This window comes from Meles meles, chromosome Y (assembly GCF_922984935.1).
Source record: "Meles meles chromosome Y, mMelMel3.1 paternal haplotype, whole genome shotgun sequence".
NCBI lineage: Eukaryota > Metazoa > Chordata > Mammalia > Carnivora > Mustelidae > Meles > Meles meles.
In genome coordinates, this window is record NC_060088.1 from 1,705,445 (window position 1) to 1,712,043 (window position 6,599).

The window sequence follows — 6,599 nt, forward strand, 5'->3', positions numbered from 1 at the left end:
CTTTGATGTGCTTTCAACAAATAGAGGGAAGTAAAAGGAAGTGTGTTTGTGCAGTTCTATGAATGTGTGATACACCTTGGCCAGCATCTGGCCAGGGGAAGAATGGCCCCTGCAAGCGTGGGCAGTGAGCGTCTCATTCAACACACAACAAAGCAATGGGCAGGGAGGGCAGATTCATGCTGACCTGGGGACATCATGAGACATTTCAAGGCAGAGCTTGCACTAACTAAGACTCTAAGTTGGCATAAAAATTCAAACGAGGGGCTCCTGGGTGGCTCAGTGGATTAAGCCTCTGCCTCCAGCTCAGGTCATGATCTCAGAGTCCTGGGATTGAGCCCCGCATTGGGCTCCCTGCTCAGCGGGGAGCCTGCTTCCTCCTCTCTCTCTGCCTGACTCTCTGCCTACTTGTGATCTCTGTCTGTCAAATAAATAAATAAAATATTTTTCAAAAAATCAAACAGTAACAGAAGACAAAAGAGTCTCCAAACTGAGGGTAGCAGATGCAAAGAGCAGTGTGGAGAGATGAGGTCCCATATCCAAGATACAGACTGAGGCACAGTGGCCGTGGTAGAGTGGGGAATGGCAGGGGAAGACGGAACTCATGTGCGGAGCCAGAAATCTTTGCAGGGCATGAAAGCTCTGCTCGGAAGTGGGATGTCTTTCCATACAGGGGAAGTGTTGGCCCCATGTGGTGAGATGGGGCTTTAGGTCATCTCTTTGCTGGGAGGAATGCAGCTGACATAAAGAGAGAGGGAAAGAGAGAGAAACAGAAAAAGAGAGAGATGGAGTGGGCAGAAAGGATGACAGAGAGATACAATGGAAAGGAAAGGAGAAGGAAGGAAGGGAAGGGTGTGGGAGGGAGAGAGGAAAGAGGTTGGATAGATAGATGATAAATAGTAGATGGATGGTGGGTGAATGGATGGGTAGATACATACATACATACAATGGGTAGATAGATGATTAGATTAGACAGATAGACAATAGATGATAGATGGTGGATAGATGGATAGATACATGGTAGGTAGGTAGGTACGTAGATAGATAATGGATGGATAGATGGTAGACAGAAAGATAGATAGATAGATGGATAGATAGGGAATGGATGCTTAGATTGATGGTAGGTAGGTAGCTAGATAGATGATGATAGATAGATAATGGATAGATAGATATATGGTAGATAGATAGATGATAGATAGATTGATAGATAATGGATAGATAGGTAGATAGATAGATACAGGATGGATGGTTAGATAGATGGCAGGTAGATAGATGATAGGGAGATATAGGTAGATAGATAGATACCTATCTATCTACCTATATCTATATCTATATATCTATATCTATCTATATCTATATCTATATCTATATACCTATATCTATCTATATATCTATAGGGATATAGATATATCCCTATCTATAGATGATAGGGAGATATAGGTAGATAGATAGGTAGAAAGATGATAGGGAGATAGATAATGTATGAATAGATAGATGGTAGAAAGAAGAAAGAAAGAGAGGAAGGAAGAAAGAAAGAGAGGAAGGAAGGAAGGAAGAAAGAAGATAGATGGATGATAGAGGACAGAGACAGAGACGGTCACAACGGACACAGAGAGATGTCAGAAAGCTATTCCAAGAATTAGCATTGGGATGCTGAATGCGGACACCAGCATTACTGTTTTTTTCCCCTTTTTTCCTTATTTTTAACTACATAATCAGGGTGTTACTAAGGAGACCGACATCATGTAAGGGAAACGCCTTATATGCTCGTCTTCATGTGTCCATCTCCTAAAATGCCAATGCTCGCCATTTCCCCACCTTTTAATGCACGTAACAAAAACGGACCACTGTAATAACTTTGAAGAGTATCGCCCAGTGGCATACGTTCATTTCATGGTATCATTCAACCATCACCAGCTTCCAGTTCCGCAATATTTTCCTCATCCCCAAACCCACAGCAGCAGTATTCACAACAGCCCCAGAGTGGAAACAACCCAAGTGTCCGCTGATGGAGGGGAGGATGGTCTCACACAAGGTGGTCCATCCATGAATGGAATATGACTCAGCCATGAAACGGAACAGAACTCTGATGTCTGCTACCCCATGGAGGCACCTCGAAAACATGGCGGGTGCTCAGTGAGAGAAGCCACATGCATGAGGCCATCTAGTATATGGTTCCATTGATAGGACATGTCCCCACTCTTTCTTTTAAAAGTCCATGTATAAATTGATCGCGGCCATTGCACAGCTAACTGGAGGAAGACGTAGACAACCAAACAGAATTCTGAGCAGTAAATCTCCTTTGAAGTAAAACCCTCAGTGTTACCTTTAATAGCAAACGGGTCCTTCTGTGCCTCATGGCGAAGTCAACAGAGCTGCTGTTTTCACCATGGAGATGGGAGTGTCTGGGCTAGATCCTGTCCACATCCTTATGCCAACTGGCTAAAGGACTTGTTCTCCAGGAGGACAGAAATGCCATCATGCCCTCTGAAAACGGCCCTACTAAACATTTTCTATGATTTCATTAGATGCCTCTCTTTTCTTCTTCTTCTTTTTTAAGAAGCTCTCCTTTGTTTTTTAAATAAGTTTACTTTATTTTACCTTTTTATTTACTTTTTTAAGAGCTCTCCTTTGTTTTTTAAATAAGTTTACTTTATTTTTCAGTGTACTAGAATTCATTGTTTTTGCACCACACCCAGTGCTCCATGCAGTACGTGCCCTCCCTATTACCCACCACCTGGTTCCCCCAACCTCCCACCCCCCGCCCCTTCAAAACCCTCTGGTTGTTTTTCAGAGTCCACAGTCTCTCATGGTTCATCTCCCCTTCCAGTTTCCCTCAATTCCTTCTCCTCTCCATCTCCCCATGTCCTCCATGTTCTTTGTTATGCTCCACAAATAAGTGAGACCATATGATACTTGACTCTCTCTGCTTGACTTATTTCACTCAGCATAATCTCTTCCAGTCCCGTCCATGTTGCTACAAAAGTTGGGTATTCATCCTTTCTGATGGAGGCATAATACTCCGTCGTGTATATGGACCACATCTTCCTTATCCATTTGTCTGTTGAAGGGCATCTTGGTTCTTTCCACAGTTTGGCGACCGTGGCCATTGCTGCTATGAACATTGGGGTCCAGATGGTCCTTCTTTTCACTACATCTGTATCTTTGGAGTTAATACTCAGTCGTGCAATTGCAGGGTCATAGGGTAGCTTTATTTTTAACCTTTTGAGGAACCTCTGCATTGTTTTCCCAAGTAGCTGCACCGACTTGCATTCCCACCAACAATATAAGGGGGTTTCCTTTCTCCACATCCTCTCCAGCATTTGTTGTTTCCTGTCCTGTTAATTTTGGCCATCCTAACTGGTGAAAGGTGGTATCTCAATGTGGTTTTAATTTGAATCTCCCTGAGATACCTCTCTCTTCTGCCAATCTGGTTAGGTCATGCCATCAGGGACACATGTGTGTAGCTTTCCCAGTGCCCCAGGCAATGGTGGCCACATGGTGAGCCTTGGGAAAGTCACTGTTGAGTAACTGAGTGAATAAATAAATGAGCTGATTCATTCCTGATAAGACCCAAGCACACTGAATGAATCATCTATAATGCGGGCATATCAGAACTTTGATTCATCTCCAAACAGTCAACCCACAGCTCTCAAGGAGAAAAACACCACATTTTAATTTCATGTGTACCCATTATTTAGATAACTTCTCAAAACTGTTTTGCTAAGGATGTAGCCAGATAAACAGATGCCTGTAAACTCAATTGCATAAAAGGTTTTACTCCAAGCAGACAGAGACATAATTAAGCTGAGTTTCAAAGTGGGTTTTTTTTGGGGGGGGGGAATCACTGATTCATAGAGGCAGCAAGGACAATGGCCTTAGTTCTTACTGGCTCAGGATGACCTAACCCCAGAGTGACATCTTGTCAACCAGATGTTCCCTCTGTCAGGAGAACGTGATCCTGGGCTCATCCAGCTGGATGTGGTGAGAATACCGTCCTCTGTTGTGTTTGGTTTCCGAGTTCAGTTTGGAAATGGCACGCAACCTAACCAAACACGTAACCACGGATGGTCACAGACCGTGGCCTTAGCTGAGGGTGGGCTGGTTCTCTGGTGGTTCCTCTTGGATGTGGTCAAACAACACTTGGGTAGGTTTGCTTGACTCCTGTATCCCCGAAATCTGCGTGCTGTGGCCGTCTTGCACACAGCTCAAAAGCATCAAAGATGATTGGAACGTAAAAAAAAAAAGGCATCTTTTTCCTTTTTAATTCATCCCCATCTGGTTTTGGAACATGTTAAAAACAACAACCACAACACTTTTATTTGGAACTTTTGCTCAAAGTCCACTAACTGATGGTGAAAAGGAGTTTCATTGCAAACCAGAGTCTCTTAAAACATGGGGCTGTCTCTTTGGGGTTGCTTCCCCCTTCTGTAACCCTCTTTTCCTCTATGGCATGTTACCAGCACTCTTTGACCCTGAGCCTGGGAATTCTATCATTCTGCTCAAGAGACCCGAGTGCTGGGCATGACACAAGGTTTCTCCCTCCCCAGAACCTGAGGGGGAACTTGGCCCATTTTCCAGAAGGAAGAAACCAGGCACATCATAAAAATCTGGTCCCATGTTAATGGTCTTTGCCAGGGAGGTTAACCCTCCATCCTGTGTCACAGATAGAGATTGGTGATGCCCACCAAGATCTTTACGGTTCTCATTCCTTCTTTTCCTGAAAAACGTAGGGGAGCCAAAACTTCCCAAGTTAGCACAAGACGCCTGCCTCTCTGGTCTGTGGGGTTTCATGAGCCTGATTCCCTGAGGGAGCAGAGATAAAGAATTCCCTTTCCAGGATAAGAGCAACCAGCATGTTTGGTGGGGTCCCACCCTCAAGGCCAAAGCAAACATGCTTCAAAAGCTGGAGAAAAAATGCCCTTAGACATATGACTGTGCTTATATCTTTTAATATTTTTAGGATTTTTAGCTTAAAAAATTCTTTTTTTGACTCCAGACATCCCTTGGCTTGTGGTCTCATTTGAAATCTGCCTCTGTGTTCACGTGGCTTCTGTGTGTCTGTGTCTCCTGTCTGTTAGAAGGACACCTGTCATTGGATTGAAGACCACCCTGACCCAGGAGGGCCTCATCCTGGTCCTTATTTTAATTATCTCTGCAAATGCTGTATTTACCAAGCAGTTCCCATTCCCAGGTAGCTGGTGTTTGGATGTGGACATAAGTCTTGGGGTTACCCTTCAACCCTCTACAATACAGATGCTGCCTAAGTGAAGTGGGCAGAAATGTGTTTCCCAGTGAACTCATGCTGTCCCCGGCTTTGGTGGGTTGCTGACTTTCGGGGACAAGAGGACATCTTCATGTTTCAAGCTCCATCCTTGGCAGAGCATTCAGCGCTTACAGAACTGCCTGCGTTTATGTTCTTCCAAGATGTCTAGAAACGGCACGGAAGCTCGTTATTCATGCTTCTTTCCCTTGTTCTCACCCTGGGAAACCTAAAATACTGTTAATTCACCGAGGGGCATTTCAGACCATGCCTGATTCCTTTATGTCACCGCCCACCACTGTTTCTTTTTTCCACAAATTCCTCGGTATTAAAACCAAACACAACAATAACAGTAGCAACAGCAACTACGGCATACCAGTTTTACTTAAATCATTGGAATCTAGAAAACATCGCCCCCTTGGCCAACATCCCGCTCCTGTGGCCACGGCAAAGTTAGGGTAACAGATGGGGGAACAAAAGGCTTTGCAAAGGGTTTCCCTGTCAGTAGACACTTGTCCAGCGTATCCTATGGTTCAACCTAATGACCATAGGTCAACATTTCCGAGCAGTGAGAAAGCAAATGGTTGCCCGGTTCCTACAAGGAGCTCTTCCTCTTCCCAAAGTGGGGGATGAGGGGAGTTTTGTGAATCTGGACACTGTTCAGCAGAGGATCCCTCCCAAAATGGCAGAAGCGCTCTTGGAAGCTCGTCTGGCATTTCCACCTGCTCCCCGGACAGATGAGAAGGTGTACCACATTCTGTGAGCAGGGGCGTTGACCTATGCATGGTCTTGGGGAGGTTGTCTGTGCTCCGCCCTTAGTAACGATCCCAGACTCATGCATTTTCTGGAGGTCAGAAGAGAAATGAACGTGGGTTCTTTGGGTGCAAACACAACATCAAGATTCAGTTGGTCTGACCCGGGATCTTGGTCATCTTATCTATCTACGCTTCTGAGCAATGCCCAGTAGGACTCAAGCATCTCCCAGTTGCTCCATGGATGAACCCGTGGACAAATGAATGCAGTTGGCATTGCATAAGCCAGATTCCTCAGGGCAACCCAGATGCTACCTACAGAGCTCCAGATTTGGTGTTCACTTTTAATTCATGAGAACCATACATGCACACTTGTTCCTTGCCGACGAGGCAAAACTGCTAAGCGTACATTCTTTCTCACCATACTTTCCACAGCGGAGGACAAGTCCAGATTTTACCTCTTTCCTTCGAGAGCCTCCGGCTTGTCTTCACTTTGCATTAGCTGGGTTCACCCATTGATTGTCTTTGAAAAAAAAAAATGTTGTGATTTATGGGCTCTTTCTGTCAGCCACAATTCTGCAGCACAG